The sequence below is a fragment of the Acinonyx jubatus genome, chromosome B4 (assembly GCF_027475565.1).
Source record: "Acinonyx jubatus isolate Ajub_Pintada_27869175 chromosome B4, VMU_Ajub_asm_v1.0, whole genome shotgun sequence".
NCBI classification, from domain to species: Eukaryota; Metazoa; Chordata; class Mammalia; order Carnivora; family Felidae; genus Acinonyx; species Acinonyx jubatus.
In genome coordinates this window covers 111,342,863-111,365,040 of record NC_069387.1, presented here as the reverse complement: position 1 = coordinate 111,365,040, position 22,178 = coordinate 111,342,863, and the positions used below count along the sequence as shown (strand labels likewise).

Genomic DNA, 22,178 nt, shown 5'->3' with positions numbered 1-22,178 from the left:
GGACCGCGAGATCGTGACCTGGCTGAAGTTGGACGCTTAACCGACTGCGCCACCCAGACGCCCCCCTGTTTTTTTTTTTAACATGTATTTTTTAAGTTTGTTGGTTTCTTTCTTTCTTTCTTTATTTAAGGAGTATGAGAGAGCAGGGTAGGGGCAGAGAGAGAAGGAGGGAGAGAATTCCAAGCAGGCTCCATGCTGTCAACACAGAGCCCGACAGGCCCTCGATCTCACAAACCATGAGATCATGACCTGAGGCGAAATCAAGAACCTGGACACTCAACTGAATGAGCCACCCAGGCACCCCAATACTTGTAAATTTATAGCACCTAAGGTTTAGTAAGCACTCAAAACAAATGTTAGTTATTTTTAGTATGTAATATTATTTTTTCTTTCTTGAAACAAATAAGGTTTTTTTTTCTTTCTGATTGATGAAAAAGAAAAGAAAATCAGTAATTGTAATTTAAGAGCTATAAAATATGAATTCATCAGTGAAGTTACACATGTGAAAAAAAGGGCTTTAGAGCTAGGAGTGGAGATGGAAACATAACCCATCAATATAGTAGAACTTTACAGAAAAAGGTTAATTTGTTTTCTCTATCCATCTATTTATTTCATTCATTCAACAATACACGTCGAACTCTGGCTCTGTGACGGGCACTATTCTAGGTGCGGTAAATGTAGACAGTAGTTAGCAAATAAACACATAATAGCCTTCAACAGTTCTTAGAATCATGTATGTTTTTAGTGTTGTTTGTGTTTGTGTGTATAGAAAAAAATGATAGGCAAGGTAAGTAAATATGTAATAAGTTAAATTCATGAAGTAATTTATGTTTAGAAGATAACTCAGAGAGAGAGAAATTTGGCATTTGGCAGTGTGATTTTCCCAGAGTGGACAGGGGAGTCCTCACTTATATGATGGGCTTAGAATAAAGATGTAGCAGAGATGAGAGAGTGGAGCGTGTTGGTGTCTTTGGAATGGACAACCAGAGTGAGAAGCTATTGGAAAGACCCTGAGGAGGAACACCAGGAGGTGTTCACCTCCGATATTGGAGTGAACACATCCAGTAACCTGAAGGAGGCCAGTCTTTTTGCAAGCAAGCTCTGCAAGGAGGAAAGTAGTAGGAGATGAAGTCAGAGGGGAAGGTGGGAGTGGACTGGATTGTGTGGGGCCTCAGAGGCCAATGGAATGATTTTGCTTTCACTTGTAGGTCTGAAGGTTTTTAGCAGGAGGATGAAATTATCTGATCAACATTTTAACCGGATTATTTTAATTACTTTATTGAGAATATGCAATAGAGAGGGCAAAGGTGGAAAAAGAGTACGGAGACTTTTGCGATAACCCAAGTAGGAGATGATGTGCTCTTGGACCAAGATGTTACACTGAAGACTGTGAAAAGTTGACAGATGTCAAACTTACTTTGAAGTTAATTAGATGGGAGGAAGAAAAGTACAGAGAGACACTTTTTGAAAAATCTGGAGCTACTAGAAAGATAGAGTTGCTCTTAACTATTTAGGAAGGCTGAGGGGGTAAATGAGATTAGGTGGCCTGTTTCAGACCGGTGGGGAATTTGAGTAGGCAGCCACATCAACATATCTCAAGTTCAGGGTTGAAGTGTGGATTGGCAATTCACAGTTGGAAGTCATCACTGTACTGAGAACTTGAAAATGCAACCGCAAAAATAGTTGAAGAAACTTTTTGAACAGAAGAAAAATAGAATTCAATCAGTAAAACACAATTATTAGCTACAAACTGGAAAAAAAATAATTTTCAGTTTATAACACAAAGGTTAAAACCCTAGTATATAATTTCTTTAAATAGAAAAGAAAAATACTAATAATTCGCAACTCTACAAAAATAATGCAAATAGCCCCAAAACCTGAGTAAGATGCTTAAACTCATTTATAATGACAGAGTTCTAAGTGAAAATCACAGTGAGGTAATATATCAAGGACTCTGTCCATAATAAATGTTTTGGCAAGGCTCTGGGGAAAAAGGCACTTTCGTTTATTGCTTGGTGGGAAAGCAAAATGTCATTTTAACAGAATTTGGAAATACCCAGTAAAATACGTCTTTATTCTTTTATCTAGCAATTATTTCTAGCAATCTACATGAAGATACCCTTGCAAAAATACGAAATGATGTACAGTATAATCTTGGTTTGTGAGCCTAATTCATGCCAGAAACATGCTTGTAAACCAAAGCACTTGTATATCAAAGCGAATTTCAAGAACCATTGGCTCAGTTGTGATCATGTGACATTCAGCGTCATATAATATTGCAAGATATTGCTCATTTATCAAGTTAAAATTTATTAGAAATGTTTGCTTGTCTTGTGGAATACTTGCAGAACAAGTTACTCATAATCCAAGGTTTTACTGTATATACAAGGGTATTAATATTGACAATATTTATTTTTTATCTTTTAAATATTTATTTATTTATTTTGAGAGAGAACAAGTGGGGGAGGGACAGAGAGAGAGAGAAAGAGAGGGGTGGGGGGGAAGAGAATCCCAGGCAGGCTCTGCACTGTCAGCACAGAGCTCAACATGGGAATTGACCTCGCAAACTATGAGATCATGGCTTGAGCGGAAACCAAGAGTTAAGATGCTTAACTGACTGAGCCATCTACATGCCCCTAATTTGGACAATGTTTAAAATAACAAAATCTAGAAACCACCTATGTGTCCATCTGTGGTGAACTGGCTTAAAATAAATTATATTTCTCCATAATACAGCGCTAGTCCTCTGTAAAATGTAATGAAGAAGACTCGTAATGAGGTGACTCCAGAGTATTTGTTTAAGTGAACAAAAAAATGCAGAAAATTCTCCCAACCTATAAAGTGGGAAAGAGGAGAAAATAAAAAGGAACCAGGAGGGAAGTAAAGACTTCTCTAGTTATACATCGCATTATGTTTTTATTTTGTAATTATTTAATATTTTATAAAATTAAAAATAAAGTACATTGAGATAAAAATAATTGCTAAACGTGGAATAAAGTTTAAATAAAATGATTCAAATTTTATATTGTGTGTAGAATAATCGTGTAGAAAAAAGTTACTTCATGTTATTTAAAATGTGTTATTTTTACTGTGTAACTCTAATAAGAAATATTTTAAAAATAAACATCTATTTAAAAAAATAATTGAATTCAGTAGACTTGTGTTTAGTAGTTCTATTATTATTTTGAATATATTGTTAGTTTTATAGAACCAGTATTTTCAGTGAATGAAAAAAAACATATAAAATCAAATTAATTTCAAACCTGTAATTTGAAATGTAAACTACCGTATCACTATAAAATCATCACTAATTTTTATTTTTGTCAAATACTTTTTTAGCTTTTTTGTGTATTTTGTCCAATACTTTTTAAAACTTTTTTTAAAAGTTAATTGATTTACTCTGAGAAAAAGAGCATGAGCAGGGGAGGGGGAGAGAGAGAGAGAATCCCAAGCAGGCTATGCACCGTCAGCACAGAGCCCGACAGCAGGCGAGGCTTGATCCCACAAACTCTGAGACCTGAGTCCAAATCAAGAGTCAGATGCTCAACCGAGCTACCTGGGCGTCCCTAAATACTGTTTTCTTTAAAAGCATTTTATTAAAGGGGCACCTGGGTGGGTCAGTCAGTTGAGCTTCCAACTTCAGGTAAGGTCATGATATCGCCGCTTATGTGTTCAAGCCCCACGTCAGACTTTGTACTCACAGCTCAGAGCCTTGAGCCTGCTTCCGATTCTGTGTCTCTGTTTCTCTCTGCCCCTCCCCTGCTCTCTCTCTCTCTCTCTCTCTCAAAAATAGATAAATATAAAAAAAATAAAATAAAATGATTTTATTAAAGAGATTAACCTTATGTCTGTGATAGAAATTGCAATTTTTTTTCCATTTTATTTACCTTTTTCTTTGCACTGGTATTTTTGTCATGAAAATTTTCTTATTTTTATGTACTTAAATTTATTATTTTTTAAATTAAGATTTGTGTGTTTTTTATTCACCATTGAATAGGCTTTTCTTCCTCTAAAGTTATAAAGGAAATTATTCATGTTTTAGTCCAGTACTCCTATGGTTTTACTTCTGATATTTTTATACCTTTGGAGAATATTCTGGTGTTTGATTAGAAGTATGGATCCAATTTTGTCTTTTTTTCCAGATCGGTGTGCAATTCCCTCGAAACCATGCACTTTTATCCTTCTATTTGAAAATGATAACTTTATCATATGCCAAATTTCCATACCTATTTGGATTTATTTCTGGACTCCATATTCTGTTCTATTGGTTTTTCTATTAGTGTATCTATTGTTTTATCATATAATCTTTGTAATATGCTTCAATATGTAGTAAGGTTAGTATCAATAATTTCTCTATCATTTTCTCGTAGTTCTCCGAAATATTTTTATTTTTAAAATATTCCCAGATGCATTTTAGAATCACCTTTCTTAGTTCCAACACAACAATAAACAACCCCCACCGCAACTTCCAAAAAAAAAAAAAAAAGAACAGGCTTTCCTTTTTCTTGGTCAAGTATACTTTTTTTGTCTTTCAAAAGTTTTAAAATTTTCCTCACAAAGGCTGTGAATATTTCTTATTAAGTATTTCTAACAGTTATTTATATTGCAGAACCACCCAAGCTTAGTGTTGTAAAACAACCATTTTGTTAGGCTCCTAGATTCCGCTGGTCAGGAATTTGGAAAGGAAAGAATAGAAACAGCTCTCTCTGGCTTCTCTGTGACATCAGCTGAAAAGAGTTGAAGGCTGGGGGTGAATGGGTGACTGGGGACAGGAAACATTTGGAGGCCTCTTCATTCACATGTCTAGCCATTGATACTGACTCCTCTCAGGACTCTCAGTTGGGGCTGTCACCTAGACACCTATATATGGCCTGTGTTGCCCGGGCTGCCTCACAGCATGGCAGCCCGGGACATCTTACCTGGTATTCAGGGTCCTAAAGGCAAGTGTCCCATGAGAACCAGATGGAAACTCTATCACCCCTGATAACTTAGCTTCAGAAGTCACATGGCATCGCTTCCACCATAGTCATAAGCCCATCCGCTTTCAAGGGCACAGACATAGATCCCACCTCTTGATAGAGGTGTCTAGTCACATTTAAGAATATGTGGGATGAAAGATATTGCTGAAATCATTACAATGTGCTAGAGTATTTCTCTCTGACATTTCTTTTTCCTGTTGACTTTATAGATTCTTTTCTTTCATCTTATATCATAACTAGGCATTTATTATTATGAATGTTACTGATTTCTATATATTACTTCTATACCATACAGTTTTTTAAAATGTTTATTTATTTTGAGAGACAGAGCATGTGTGAGCAGGGGAGGGGCAGAGAAAGAGGGAGAGAGAACAACTCAAGCACTCTCTGTGCTGCTGCACACAGCCCAGCCTGACACGGAGCTCAATCCCAAGGCGCTGAGATCATGACCTGAACCGAGAACAAGAGTCAGATGCTTAACCAACTGAGCCACCCATGCACCCCTATACCCTACAACCTTATTTAAGTCCATCACTTTTTTTTTATGTTTGATTCTCTTCCATTACTAGTTACACAATTAGATACTTAGCAAATAGAGTTTTACCTCTTTCATTACAAGTTTTGAGATTTTTGTTTTTTACTCTAACTTTTCCTTTGCATAATTTTGTTGGTTTTGACTCTCCCAGTATAACATGAAATATCATGGTGACAGTGGACATTCTTGAGATTTTTCTGACTACAGCAGAAATGTCATGTTTCCATTAATTAAAATGGTGCAATTGAAAAGAGAATATATCCCCCATAGGCTTCACTTTTTTAAAGTTGCACTATGATGATCTATAGATAATCATTACTATTATATTTTCGTTGTGAATTTCAATCTTAACTATTATATAGTGCCTCTCTCACTTTTGCTCCAGCTCTTTCTCTTCCCTTCCCTTCTCTTTCTTCTTCTTCCAAATGCTTTTTGGTCTAATTTCTTCCTGATCTGATAGTAAAGTTACCAATCTTGATTTTCCTTTATGGCTCATATTTTTTTCCTTAAACATCTTGTAGGTGTTTTTCCACTGTCTTCTGACATTAAAAGTTACTGTGAGAGAAGTTTGATATTGTCTAAGCCTATTCAGGCTGCTGTAACAAAATACTAGAGACTGGATAGCTTATAATCAACAGAAATTGATTTCTCACAGCTCTTGAGACTGGAAATTTAAGAACACGGTATCAGTGTATAGTTGGTTAAGTGCCCTATTCTGGGCCATAGACTTCCTTGTTGTATCCTCATGGGGACGGGGCTAGGGATCTCTCAGGAGCTACTTTGATAAGGGCAATAATCCCATTTATGGGGGTTCCACCCTCATGACCTAATTATTTCCCTAAGTTCTCACCTTTTAATACCATCATATTGGGCATTAGGATTTAACATATGAATTTGGGGGGTGGGTGGGAAACAAACATTCAACCCATAACAGTTACTAATCTTATTCCCCCATGCCCTTATAAGGATATTGATGTTTTTGCCTATCCAGTGAATTTTTTCTTTATTCTTAAAGCCCAATAATTTTATTAAGATATGTCTTGGGACAAATTTGTCTTGGTACACAGGTTCAATGTATAGATTTACTTCTTCTTTTAGTTCAAATAATTTTTAAATGATATCTTTAAATTTTAATTCTCTAATTGTTTTTCTTCCTTGGAATCTTCAATTGCACATGTACTACATTTTCTTTACTTGTTTTCTATATCCATAATTTAATATTTATTTGTTTCCACCTCTTTATTTGTTTCCTTTTCTTTCTTCTCTTTGTCAGACCCTTTGTGTAGTTTCCATGTCATCATTCTTTTCCAGTTATAAAGTAATTTTGTCCTTTTTACCCCTGAGTTATGTCAATTCTTTTTTTTACCTTTGATGGCTTTCTGGCCATCACTTCTTACTGTCCGACTCTATTATCCTAGAACTCTTATATTTCTGCTTTGTGATCTTCCTTCATAGCTGCAAATAATCTGTTATTTTCAAAACTTTTATTTATTGAAATATTGGGTTGAAGTTGTTATCTGCTATACTGTAAAATAATTTTAGTGAGTGTTCCTTTCTGTTGGAAAGTTTCTCACATTATTTTTTCTAACATCATTTTAATTTTTTGTGCATATCTTTACCCTTTTGTTTTTTGGGTTCTCATATAAATGAGAACAATATGTTTCTAAATGTGAGTATGAGGTAGTGTAGAGTGAATAGGAATAGCTTCCCTGATTCACAACTCAAACCAGAATAGTATAGGCATTGATATGGTGTGGAAACCAACCAGTTTAAAATAGACATCTCAGCCAACGATTATAGGCTTAGAGAAAAAAAAAAAATTCAGGAATCAATTTCTGTTGGAAATCAGCCCTGGGCTCAAAAATCTTTTGTTATACTGTGGCATTTCTATGTAGGACCTTCCTTTGCCTCTTAGAACCTAACTTGGCTCTGGAGAACTTCCTCATCCAGTCATGTGTCTCCTCCGCGTATTCTATTGGCTGTCGCTACTACCCAGGGGCACATGTCTTATTTCCCAACGTGATCCACTTACTTTCAGAAAATTGATTTTTCCCGACATTCTCTAAATATATTCTCTGCATTTGTCTGGGCAGATTTTTAAGTCTTCCTTCTACCCTCACTTGCTCATGGCCAACTGTCTTTCAGTACTGTTCCTGGCACTTTTGCCCACCGTTTGGGACCCGCCCCTTTTGGAGAGTAGATACTTATCTTGCTTTTGGTTTATGTGATCGGCCTGTGCAGTCAGCACTTGCGGCATGGCTCCTCGGGGGGCCTTCCTGCCGGGTTCTGCTGGTGTCAGTTGCTTTTGGCAGCATGTACACATAGTTTGAAGTTTGTGGGTTTTCTTTGTCTCCTATTTTAAGTGAAAATGGAGTTTGTGATTTTTTTTTTTTTTGGTTCTTTTCTTTTCATTATCTTGTTGCTCTATTTCTAGCAGAAGCAGACAGATTCAGAATTAAGCAGCCATCATGCTCTTCCAGAAATCATTCATATAATTATTTTGTCATAGTGAAGTATGTTCTCACTTAGGTCAGGTAAATAAAGAATGGACTTTTCTTGTGGGTATGTGAGACTCTCTAAAAGATGGATCCCTGAGCAAAATATATTCCCCACCGGTGAGTTTTCAAGATGTTCTCCGGACCTAACGGAGAGAGGGCAACTTGATAAGCTTGTTAGGTAAGCAAATCTATGCATTCAGTCTGTCACTCTCTGAGAAATGAAACTGGGTAGAGGAAAAAGAATCAGATTTACATGTTACAAAATGCTGTTCTTTATTTTAATCGACAGAATTGGATTAGACTCCAGCATCAGCATGCATTTCCCATTGTTTTCTTTTTATATTAACTACAGGAGACTCATTAGAATTTCATGGATGTAATTGTTTCTGGGTTACATCCTCAATTAATGACTATAATTGAAAGATCGGATAGGACTGGCATGACGTGACTGTAATTTAAGTGTAAGACGTCTGGGCCTCTATTTACAATGCATTTGTTATTTTTTCTTCTACTGTGGAGGAGTATTTACGAGAGGCAGAAATAAATGCATTTCCAACAGCAATGTCTCAATCAAAACAATGTGCATATTGTGTGCTGGGTGTTGTTTTTCCGGGCTGTTCTGTGACTGCGCAGCCCTCAGCAGGATACATGTGCATAAAAAGAGCTTGTGTTCAGATCTTCTGGGAGGACTTGGGGGAGGAGAACATGCCTCAACAAAGGGGAGGTGGACCAGAAGGCTATCTCTGTCCTTCTCTATGGGATGTGTTATAACAACTGTTCAGAACCCAGCACCTCAGCCTGCATATGCCAAGGATTCCCTAATTAGTTTTAGCTTATGTCATGGGGAAAGAAAAGAAGCCCCTACCCCCATCTCCTAATTATGACTCTTCTGCTTCCCTCTTCTTATATTTTCCCTAAAAGTAGATATTAACCTTATTAGCTTTTTGAGCAGTACATCACTGATTATCTACACACAGGCTTTGAGAGCAGCTGCAAGGGGCAGCTGAACAATTATCTGGGGTTAGCCAGATTTGCTCCAGACTCTGGGATCAGAGAAGCCTGTAGACTGGAGCTCTTGAGTTCAGAGATGTCTGCTATTTCTCCATCCAAGGTCAGATGTGGACTGTGTAGCTCATTATGTCTCTTTTTCAGTAGTAATGACCTTTCTTTCTCTTGTGGGTCTGTTGATCTGGAAGGATGGCAAAGACAGGCGCAGGATGGATGGTGTGATAGACGAGCTTGAGAAGCCAAGATGTGTGGCTGGACTAACCCAGCACAGAAAGAAAAAGAAAAGTGATACAATTCACAGGCAGGAATAGAGTTAGGAGTCAGAGCCAGTGGGAAGGGAGGGGCTGCTGGTTCAGAGGTGACTTCATAAGAATGACTTGACAACCTGGTACCTCTTTTTGTAGTTTTCATGCTGAGACTGTGAACCGAGAAGTATTTCTTAATATATTGCCTCTGCTTCAGAAACACGAGGGTGCTTGCTAGAATGCAGATTATCAGACCTTATCCAGACCTGTAGGAATCACAATTTCTGGGCATGGTCCCAGGAAGCTGCACTTATTCTGATAGACACTGGCGTTTGAGAATGACTAGGGAGGAGGGATGGAAAGTAGAAGAAATGGAATAGTAGTGGCCAGCCAAGGAAGGAAGCTAGGAGAGAGTAGACTGAAGTCAGGCTCACAGATAAGGGACTGTGAACCAGAGTAACAAAGTATCTTTCTGTAAGTTATGCATCTAATAAGTGACAGAGCCATTATATGTATACTTCTAAGTCTAAGCCTCTTTGTACGAAGCTTAAGTCAATAGAGATAGGAAAGTGCTAGAATTTGAATGGTAGGTTACAGGAAGAAAGCAACGTGGCTTGGGATCCAGGCTTTGAATTTGTTATATATTGAGATATGAACATTTTTCAAGAATATGATATGGAAGGGAAAATAATGTTCCATTTTCTTTAACCTTATATTCTAAACTCATTAGATTTGCCTCCTTCATGAATATTTTTGTACCTGGTTGCATATAAACTATAAAATTATACCTGCAACTTTTTTGGTTGAATTGATATATATATTTTAAATTTAGCATGGTTCTAACTCATAATTTTGATATATTGATTAAGACACGCTAGCACACCTTAGCTAATACTCAACTAATAATTTCTTAAGAAATCCATCTGTATGCTACTTAAAATCATCTTGCCAGTGGTACTGTGTATACTGAACTTTTGATATAGTGCTCTCATCAATTTTCTCTTCTTCTCAAGACTGATGCCTCTTTACATTGACTCTCTTGTGCCCCATTGTCCAGGACCTATTTCCATGATCTCAGACCATCATTTTACTGTATTGGCTTGTTCAGCATTGCTTTCAGGTTAAGTTTGAGAGAGAAAGAGACAGAACATTTGAGCAGGGGAGGGGCCGAGAGACAGGTGAGAGATAGAGAATCTCAAGCAGGCTCCACACGGTCAGCATGGAGCCCAGTGTGGGGCTCAGACTCCAGAGCCTTGAGATCATGACCTGAGCCAAAACTAAGAGTCAGACGCTTGACCGACTGAGTCACCTAGGTGCCCCCAGCATTGCTTTCATAGTGGTGCAGGCTGGCTTACCGTCTCTCTTTGGTATCTCCCCTTGTCCTTTTCTTCTGAATTTTGCTCCTGAGCTTCTCCTCCAACCTTCATTTCTTTTTCTTTCTTTTCTTTCAGTGCAGAGCCTGATGGGGCTTGATCTCACAACCGCAAGGTCATGACCTGAGCCAAAATCAAGAGTCTGATGCTTAACCAACTGAGCCACCCAGGTGCCCCTTCCAACACTCATTCCTAACTGAATTTTGCTCATGGACTTTGGATATCTTGTCTTTAGTGGTCCCAACAGGCTCCCCTCTCTCTTCACCTACCAAATGTGACTACTTTATGAATATGTCCCTTATTGACATGGTGTTAGTAAAATGTTTGATTGATGAATCAATTCATAAATGGTTTCAGACCACCATATAAAATTTTAAGTGGCTTTTAAGTATCCAAATGACAGGTATTAAGAAATGAACACATAAATATGATGCTTATTTATTTTATGGAGAAAATAAAACCGTGAAGTGTTAGAGGGAGAGAGACAAGAAGGTTCTTACTCTCTCTGTACAATGGATAGGGATGATCTCCCTGAGAGAGGGTGACTTGAATAATGAGAAGGAGCCAACAGTCAGATGGTCTCATTTCAACGTATGTATATAAGGGAGAAGTATACAAATGACTCTGGGATGGGGTTGAACTTGAAGCCCTGGGGGGATAGAAATAAAGCTCATAAAGAGGATAGTAGTAGCAGAAGAGATTAGAGAGGTAGGCAAGAGGAAGAGTCTGCTGGCTCTTATAGATTGCAGCAAGGAGTATGAAGCATATCCTAAATGCAGTGGAAGCCACCGGAGGTGGTTCCAAAGGCAGGACCCTGATCTAGTCTCCCCATCCAGGTTTTGGGGAGAAAAAACTGTCTCTCCCCTTACTTGATGGGCACTCATTTGCCTTTGTGTGTCCACCAGTTTTCCTAGCTCATCTTGCACCTTTTTGACTCTAGCTTCCTACTATAAAGAAAATACAGTTAATTTTAATTCCATGTTTCTCAAACTTATTTGACCACAAACTTTTCCATGAAATTTAGCGTGCCTCCCCAACCTTCTTTGGGGAGGCATTCTAGACATATAAGCTACCTGGGTCTTTTTAACAATTGTAAAATAGATATAGTCATTTTCTGTTGATTAGCTTTTGTATTAGGCTTTTCCAGAGAAACAGAACATCTGTCTATCTATCTATCTATCCATCTATCAATCATCTGTCTATCAAAAGAGATTTTTTTTAAGGAATTGGCTCAGGCTATTATGGAAGCTCACAAGTCTGAAATGTGTAGGCTGGTCTGTGAGGCTGGAGACCTACAGAGTAGCCAGTGCTGCAGTTCAAGTCCAAACGTCATCTGCTGCAAAATTCCCTTTTGCTCTGGGGAAGTCAGTCATTTGTTCCATTCAGATCTTCAACTGATTGTCCCACCCACATTAGGAACAGCAGTGTACTTTACTCGAAGTCCACTGGTTTAGGGGCTCCTGGGTGGCTCAGTCAGTTAAGCAACTGACTCTTAATTTCAGCTCAGGTCATGATCTCACAGTTCATGAATTTGAGACCCTACATGGGATTCTCTTTCTCTCTCTCTCACTGTTTCCTCTCTGCTTTTGCTCTCTCTCTCTCTCTCTCAAAATAAATAAAGAAACTTAAAAAAAATTTTTTTAAGGTCCACTGGTTTAAATGTTAATCTCCTCCAAAACATCCTTATAGAAACATCCAGATTAGCATTTGACTACATATCAGGGTACCATGGACCAGCCAAGCTGACATATAAAATTAATTATCATATTTTTCTTATAAGACAAAGGAAGAAAAGCAGTTTCTCCATTTTAAGAAATAGTTCTGTATTTCATCACAGATGGATTTGGACGTATGCACTTTTGTGCTGCCAGTAAATCAGTAACCATGGAATTAACAATCTCCTTCCAATAATGGTCATGTTTATCAAATGCCTTCTTGAAATAAGTGTTAAAAATGTAGTAATCAGACTATAAGAGTTAAGTGAAGAAGAACAGGTCGAGCGTAAGAACACAGACTAGGCTAGGATAAAAATAAGGCAAGAAAAAGATTGATAAGTTTTCCTGATGAAATTCCCTAGTAAGAGAGAGTAGAGACAGCTAGGAGTAACCTAAGCTTTGTTGCTGCAGGATGGGATGATTTTTTTTTTTTTTAAGAGAGAAGCTTTAATTGATCAGCACTTCATGCAAATGAATAATGTAGGTGAACCTTATCAGCATGCTGGAAGCTTACAATTATTCAAATTACACAAAGCCATCAAATATGTGGAAATCAAAACAACAGAAAGAGCCATTAATTCCTGTTCTGTCCCCCAGCATTCTAGGGTTTTACCCATATTCGTGATGGAAAGACACTTCAACCTTGAAATTAAACAGAGAACACGGTGTGGTAATTTAGTCACACATTCACCATTTAATTGTTTTAAAGGTGATCCAGGCAGATGTACAACAGTGAAGTATGCACATTTTTAGTGTGCAGTCCAATTCTATTCGTGTCTTGCATGATGGATTTGAAATTTCAGATCATTCTAGTTAATAGAAAATGTGTTAATTAAGATTGGTTTAGTAGTGGTGGTTTTGGAGGATTAAAAAAAAATGTTTCCTTCGAGCACCACGTTTCCATTCTGAGAAGCCAGAGTGCTTGGAAAGTGAATATATTGGATATGAACTATCTCCTGAACAAATCATCCTTCACAAACTGGAATTCTGTATTTTCTGACTTAGAAGCCATCTATCAGTCCTCAAAGGACTGTTTCCCTTCCTCACTCCCAGACCTCCCGTGTCGCTGCAGGCACCTGCGACACCAGTAGCTTAGGGCAGTGGCTGACAGCGAGAGTCCTGGACCATCACTGGGTAGAGAGGCCCTGTAGAATGTGGGCTCTTTGTGGAGATGGAAGGGAAAGTCACACCAAAGGGTCCTTCCACTTGTTCTCACTGAGCCAAATACCAACTGTAATGTGGCCAAAAGGACCACCTCCTATGTGCCTTAAAAATGCTTCATTTAAAGATGTCAGGAAATAGCCTAGTGGTAAATAATGTCTCACACACAAAAAGTATGAGGCTAAGGAGATCTGATGGTCTGGAAAATCCCCTGCCACTAGCAAGCTGTATGATCTAGGAGAAGTTATCAATTTTTCTGTGCCTACATTCTTTTATCTGTAAAATGGACACAACTATAATGTATTGAGGTTTTATTATGTACTATGCACTTTTCTTACTTAATCTCTCTCAATGTTCACAACAACATTATGAAGTAGACAGCATTAGACACCCTCTCATTCTTTTGCTGAAGGGATAAGCTGATGCTTAGAGATATTGAGTACTGCCCAGCATCACACAAGCATGGCGGCAGGATTTGAAGGCAAGTTTTCCACAATCCTTGACTTTAATTACAGAGCCCATTTCGTGTATGCTAGTTAGTGCCTACTTCATTGGGTTGATCCTTGGAAAAATTTATGTAATACATGTAAAACACATAGTACAAATATCTGAAAGTAAATGTTAGTTTTAGCACCTGGATATAGTAAGAGCAACAACAAAGTCTTTGTAGGTAATTTCTTCATTAGTTCCCTTCCAATATTCCCCTCACCCCTCTTCAGTGCTAATGAATCCATTTAACAGGTATCTCTCCACGTGATTGAAACCTTTTCGTTGTTCGCTAATTATTTTGTGAATGTATATGTTGTCTCTACAGTTTGAGTTGTTTTATGCAGGGAGAGCCAAGGACCAACAGGTTTTTGCTTAGAAAATCAGCGTGGATTCTTAGTTCTTCCACTGGACTTTAAGGGGGGGAAAAAAAAACAACTCAGAAGTTCAGCTTTCTCATTTCTGAAAAGGGAATAATGACACTTATTCTTCACCTCTGTCAGCACTAGAACAAAATTCAAATGAAAGCAGGCATATGAAAGGCTTTATAAACATCAATGTGCCATAGAAATGTAAAGGTAGTATTAGCAAGGGTTATGACATCTTCTGCTTTCTTTCCATTCATCCATTTTTATGTGTCTATCAACATAAAAAGCAATAATTTTTGACTTGCAAATTTTACCTTTAGCCTCAACTGTTGAATGACACAATGAAAGGAGGATGCATTCACATTTTGTTTTTATGTGAATAAATTATGGGCAACTGCTTTTCCCTTTTATTCCCTCCCCCACCCCATGACAAATGAGCTCATTTTATTCATATTTAGACCAATGTTTCAAATTTCTTTCTGGAAAGTATTTAGGCTCTAAAAGTCCATGTGAGCTAATTAATTTCTATGAGGTTGATTGGTTTGCTTCAGATGGTGTTATAAGTTGGGTTCTTCCTGAAGAAGACTGAGATAATGATTTGAGTATAAGAAGGCTACAGCGAGTGCTCTTGAGTTCAACATCTCTGGTGGAAGAGATGGAAATAGGATTGGGCAGAGGGAAAAGGTCAGCTTAATCTGACTCAGGAAAGTTCTTGGCTGATCCCATGGGGAGCTCGATTCTGATCCTTCAGAATTGTCCTGACTTGGGGAGAAGAGAATGCATCTTACTACCCCGACAACAGCCAGTTTTGGATCTACACTGCCCCAGGAAGAGGGCATGGCTTTAAGTGAGTTAGCTCTTAAGACAAGAGCAAGTTCCAGAATGGACTGATAACCAGATGCACTGGCAGCCAATGAGGAATTGTGCCCTCAGTTCTGAAAGGGGCTCCGGGCAGTGTGCCACAGTATCCACCACACGTGGCAATGCATCTGCTTTACCAGATCTGTATATGAATCTCATCTAAATCCTCCTGGGGAGCAATCCTGCAAACTCAGGCAAGTCATTACCTCATGAGTATTTCTTTCTTTCTTTTTTTTAAAATTTTTTAAAATCTTTACTTAGAGACACAGTGTGAGCAGGCGAGGAACAAAGAGAGAAGGAGACACAGAATCCGAAGCAGGCTCCAGGCTCTGAGCTGTCGGCACAGAGCCCGACGCGGGGCTCAAACCCACAAACTGTGAGATCATGACCTGAGCTGAAGTCAGAGGCTCAACCTACTGAGCCACCCAGGCGCCCCGCTCATGAGTATTTCTGTCTACGTTTAGAAAGAAAGAACTCATTGTGTTGAACCTTCTATTAGGCTGAAATCTGACTCCAGATTCCTTAATCTTCAAAGAAATGATTCTGAGGGAATGCTGCTGAAGAGCTCAACCTGGCATTGGAACAGAGAGAACAGTACAATACTTGGGACTCAAGTAATCTTTGCTGGAGGAATAAATTGCTGAGTGATGAGCAGAATTTATGTAGCTCACGGCTATAGCACCAGTCTTTACGCACTGTTACAGTTTCCAGCCCCTGAGGAAGAATAAGGGCTAATATTTTTTGAATATTCACTATATACTGGACACTGTTTTGAGGGAATTGCATATGTTAACTATATTAGTATCGTAACACTATAGGAGGGCATTATAAACCACATTTTATAAACGAGAAAACAGGCTCAGGGAGGTTAAGATGTACACCTGCAGTTACATGTCTAGTAAATAATGAAAACTGGAACATTTTCTTACATTTCATAATGGAATGATAGTAAATTTGCACCTCACATTTTAATTCTTACTCATCTTCTCAACCTTTCCTTTTTCTTTTTGCCATATATATTAATTTCCTATGGCTGCCCTAACAAAGTATCACAGACTGCATGGCTTAAAACAACAGAAATCTATTCTCTCATTCTTCTGGAGGCCAGGAGTGAAAATTCAAGGAGGTGGCAAGATTGGTTCCTTCTGGAGATCTCTGAGGAAGAGTCTGTTCTATGCCTTTTTCTTAGCTACTGGTGTTACCAGCAACCCTTGGCTTGCACGTACGCCACTCCAATCTCTGCCTCTATTTTCACATGGTATTGTTCCTTTTGTTCACGTCTGTCTCTGTATCTCTTCTGTTTTTATAAGGACACAAGGGTTAGGGGCCAACTTAATAGAGAATGACCTCATATTAACTTGATTACATCGGCAAAGACATTGTTTCCAAGTAAGATCACATTCACAGGTACCAGGTTTTAGGAATTCAACATATCCTTTTGGGGGGCATGATTCAACCCTTAGCACCACATAATTGTCAAGCAGATTTTTCTCAGAGAAAACACTAATTCAATCAATGAATATTTCTTATGTATCTCAAATGCATATGGTGTGATGCTAGACAATGGAGGAAGAGTGGTTTAGAAGACAAACTCCCTACCACTCACTGAAAATACTTATTGATCACTGACTGTTTATCAGGCACAGGTCTAAGAACTGAGACTATAGTAATGAATGGGATAAAGTCTTTGTTCTCGAGTTTATCCTCAAGTGGGATAGACAATAAATACATTAACTGATATGATAGTTTCTTTTAAAAAATTTTTTTAAATGCTGATTTATTTTTGAGAGACAGAGAGAGCACACACAAGTGGGGGAGGAGCAGAGAGAGAGAGGCAGACACAAATTCTGAAGCAGGCTCCAGGCTCTGAGCTGTCAGCGCAGAGCCTGACACGGGTCTCGAACCCATGAACCGTGAGATCGTGACCTGAGCCGAAGTCAGACGCTTAATGAACTGAGCCACCCAGGTACCTCTGGATGTGAAAGTTTCTGATACTAAAATGTGCTATGAAACAGACAAAGTAGGGAAATATGAGATTGAGCGACTGGGGCAAGGTGGACACCTTTATCTAAAGAGTCATGGAAGATCTTGCTGGGAGGGTGAAATTTGAGTTGAGACCCAAGTGACTAGAAGCAGGTAACCATGCAGAGACCTGGGAGCAGAGCATCCAAGCAGAAAGGCATCCAAAGGCAAAGACCCTGGTCAGGGATAAATATAGAATGTTCAAGAAATAGAATGGAAGATATTCTCCCTAAAGTGTACAACCTAAGGGAAAGTAGAAAGAAATAAGTGGGTAAACGGGTTGGCTTTTATCATCCTTTCCACTGGAAGTTATTTGAAGGGGTTATTAAGGACAGTGATTTGAATATAAGTTTTAGAAACATCCCCCTGGCTACACTCAGTAGGGTAGACTGTAGTGGGATAAGAGCAGAATCAGGAAGACCACTTTGGTGACTATTATATATGAATCCAGACAAAAGATGATGAGACCCTGTGGTAAGATTGTAGTATCGAAATTGGTGAGAGGGAGTTGGGACAGAGATGTATATTTAGTAGTAGAGAGGATGGAACCTTGTCATCAATTGGATGTAGGGTTTGAATAAAAAAGAACTTGAGTAAGACACCTCTCCGTCAAAGAGCTTAAGTATAATGGGAGGTGGCCCAGAAATGGGCAATTTTGATTTATTGTGACATGTGCTACAATGGGAATAAACCCAGAGGGAATTCCCAGAACCGTTGAGGAAAACTTGAGAGAGGCTAGAGTTCCCTCAAGAATAAAGGGAAGCCTGGATCTTTAGCCAACCAAAGTTCTCTCAAAATGTATAACGGGCTCTCCCAGAGATGGAACTTGCATGGCTTCATAAGACCCTAAATCACATTTTCCTATAAAGTATCATCTGTATCAGTATAGAACAAAACTATCAGAAGCATAGCCTTTATAATTACAATTGCTCTGTATTAATCACATTAAGGAAGAAGCATACTATTTCCAAACCAGGCACAAAACTTCCTATAATATCTAAGTGGATTGTAACTTTATGCGTGCACTGTCTCACGTTTGCCTCATTTTATTTTTCTAATATTAGAAGTTTAGGTTGACCTTGATTTAGGGTTTTGGCTTATCTTGCTGTTCATCAAGGCTTCTGACCACTCATTTGTGCATTGTTCCTCCTGAGGGTCTTCCCTTCTGTAGTATCTTCCCCAGTACTGACCGTCCCACTGATATACTATTGGAGCTCTCTTTATTTCACTCCATCTGCATGGTAACATACATTTTGTTAGTCTCTGATTTAGGGGGTGGTTTCTGCAATATATCTGCATGAAAATATATTAAGTCTTCAAACAAGCCATGACCTCTTGGAACGCTGCCTGAAATACAAATTTTATAACCATTTGGGAGAGTGAGTTAACTTTACCATTCATCTGCCTAGTCATAGATTAGGGAGCAAGACATAAAATCAATGTTTTCATAATCAAGTGTGCTTTTCTATAAACATAAAACTTCTAAATAAAATATTCAGTATAAATATTGATTAAAGCAAGCTATAAAGGAAAGGTCTAGAAAAAAAGATAAAATGGAGCAAGATTTAAGCAATTACAGTTGGAGAGGCACAGATTTTACTTTACTCTCAAGCATGTACGTGTCTATATGTGCATATATATACACATATATGTATGCATTATGTGTGTGCATATATATATATATTTCTATTTATATAATTCAACTTCTGATATTCTCTCAGAATTAATTTCCACATCCTGAATTCTCCTCTTTAAATTCATAAATCTTTCAGTGCTGTGCTGGGGGCTAGTGGTATTTGAAAGCTTAATGCATATGTACTTTGGGCAGGCTTTGATATAGATACCTCTTAATTGAGTAAAGAGTAAGTTAGCTTTTTTACTATCTCAGTTCTTTCATTAAGCCATTCAGCTGACTACGCAAGGCCACCCTGTTTTCATTTGGTAAAGGGAACAAAACCAAATGGCTTTGTGTCACTTTCTCTTAAAGTGCATTGAGAAAAGGTAACTGTTATGTATCAATTCTCCTTTCTTCAGCTTTTCTATGCCATGTTTAAACCACTGCCCTTAATTTTCCAAGATATTGAACTCTGCTGCCATGGATGTTGTAACACATCTGAAGCAAATCATACTGCTACTATTTTAAGTGAAACCAGGGAATGGCTTGTCCCAAAGCAGTAGCTAGTTTTCCCAGTGGAGATAATTATTCTTTTCCGTACAGTTCAGAATAAAAATCAAGATCATCAGTTTAGTGTATAAATAGAAATATACTCTAGATTGCCCTGCCTTGGTGAGTACATGGAGGAAAAAAAGAGCAAGCAAAGTCAAGTGAAAAGAAATTCTAGGTATCTTTTTAATAGAATGTGAAAAAAAAATCTGAAAGCCTACTCTGAAACCTTACAGTTTCTAAAAGTGAAAGAAATTTCACAGAAGCATGTATAGAAATTCTTAAAAAATCCGAATGCTAAAGATTTACTTCAGTAAAACAGCTGCTGACCTGTAGTATCTTGGACGTGAAGTAAGCAATCAGAATAACAAGACTTTCCTAGAATATCAGATTCCAACATTAGCGCATAATCAAAACCAAATGCAGGCATCAGGTCTCAAGCCCCACACTTTCCCTGAAAAGCAAAAGATGGGAGCTGGAAGGATGACAATATGGTAGCATGGGGAGGTCATCTAAAAAATGGTAACTAATTAAGCAACCACATTAAAAATAAATTGTGTTGTCTTGTCACTGTGTACTTTCCTGTTAATATGAGCTCCTAGAAATTCTGTCATTCCTAATCTCTTTGTGCAGGTGCTGATGCTTGATGCTTTTTGATAGCAAATGAGAGAAAACCAAGAAAAAATGCTCATTGTGCATTAAGTCATCTGGTAAGTCCTTTGAGAAGAACGCCATTTGAGAAATGCTGATTTGCGTATCGCTATCCTCTCTAGCACGCTATGTATTAACTGGAGAGTAGTACATAAAAGAAAACATCAGTATTCCAAGTATAAGTTTCATATTCATGGCAATAATGAGGATTAACATACTGTTTTTTATATAAATATATGTTTTAGAAAATAGATCTACATATGTATCATTAGTGTAAAATGGCATCATTTAGAAATTTGGGGAAAAAAGAGCAATTTTATCTTAATTAAAACATTTTTCTGAAGGGATTCACTTTCACATAATTCACTTTCACTTTCAGCACTCTGTTCCTGAGTGCTGGGTGACATTATGTTTTAAATAATAATTAGACACAAATGTAATCATTATAACTATTTCATGGGAAAATTTATTGCAGGTTGCATGTAGAATCAGTTCCCTCTGTTGTAGTTTTTATTTTTCCTTTGGAATTACTCTGACCTAAAATATTATAAATTACAACTGAGGGGCATAATTAAAGTTGTGCTGTTTTCTGATGTTTGAGGGCATTAACTATCACTGTTTTATTTTTTATTTTTTTGTAATTTGCTCTTATCTTAGTGCTTAGGTAGCTTAGTCTATCCATATGACTAGGCAACAGTGTGCATCTCCTCATATGTCCTAGAATGCTCATAGAAAAGGTGAGAAGTACCTCATCAGAATGATACTCAGGGATAAAGAGGTATTAGGTAAAATGTGGAGTAATTAAGAAAAAGAGTCATGTCTTCTGCAAGTCATGTGAGTGAAAAAAAGAGCTTTTACTTTTTAATATTGTAAAAGAGAATTTTCTTCCTTATATCGGCCTATACCATCCATCAATATATGTGTGCATTCATTGAACTCTATGTGGGCTTTTATTTTCTGATTCAAGAAAATAAAAGCAATTTTGTTGGAATAGAGAGGGACATAAATGGAGGGCCATGGCATAGCTTTTGTTCTTTAAGACTTTATTATTGTTTTTGATCACTTAGTGTTGGAGAAGCTATTTTGATGAGAGGCTTTGGAAATCTGTGTATACAGCACATTCTGTTTGGGGACCCAGAAGACAAAAAATAGCAAACAAATAGGAGAAGTCAGTTCTTATCTCCCTGTCCTGAAAACCCACATTGCAGCTTTGACAACATTCAGAGGCAGCCTTCTTGTTGCAAATGTTATCAAGGTAGCAGCAACAAATAGTCTCTTTAAATGATTTGTTAGGCATCACTCTTCAAAAGCAAGATACAGAGCAGAAGTAGAATGTGATGGGCACCACATGTACGCTGGAGCTGATAGATTGGCTTGAGCTGTAAACACACTTGTAGCATTCCTTGGGGGATGTCCTAGAAAACATGTGGGGATCATAAAGAGCCTGGTGGTTCTGCATGCCTGAGAGCAGTTATAGGAATATTGGTTTATCAATTTCATTGTAGTTTTTTTGTATTTATCAAGATATGGCCTAATATTTAGGATTACACATTTTAGCCTATTTTAGTTTTAATCTCAAGGTCCTAGACATAGTCAGAATGAAGCCTAGATCTCAAAATATTGTATTAGGAAACTTTGTGGTAGCTGTCTGGGTGATGTGCCAATATAAAGGTTTGTTTCTCACTCAGGGGAAGTCTGCTGCAGATCAGATGTCTTCCGTTTTAAGTTATGCCATGTGGAAGCCATGGCTTCCATGTTCACTGGAACAGAGGAAAGAAGGGAAGGATAGAGGAGGTACCTCACTCTTGGTACCAAAATCTGTAGTCAGGGTTCTCTAGAGAAAAAGAATTACTAGAATACAGATTGATTTATCTATATGTCTGTCTGTCTATCTATCTATCAATTTATTATGAGGAATTGGCTCTCTTGATTATGGAAACAGGCAAGTCCTGAGATCTGCAGGCTGAATTAGCAAGCTGGAGACCAGGGGAGTTAATGGTTTCATTCTAGTCCAAGTACAGGAAAAACAAACAAACAAACAAACAAATAAACTATAATGTCCCAGTTTAAAGACAATCAGGCAGGAAGAATTCTTTCCCTTACTCTGGGGAG

General features: G+C 37.9%; 1 long non-coding RNA gene across 5 annotated transcripts in view; it reads left to right on the top strand.

Moving 5' to 3' along the window:
• Window positions 1–22,178, top strand: part of LOC113602792 (uncharacterized) — a 468,320-nt gene that overhangs the window by 13,951 nt on the left and 432,191 nt on the right. For all 5 annotated transcript variants that reach the window (XR_008300391.1, XR_003424305.2, XR_003424304.2 and 2 more), the window contains exon 2: window positions 20,049–20,125. This is a non-coding gene — a long non-coding RNA (uncharacterized LOC113602792). The remainder of the gene's footprint in view (window positions 1–20,048; window positions 20,126–22,178) is intronic.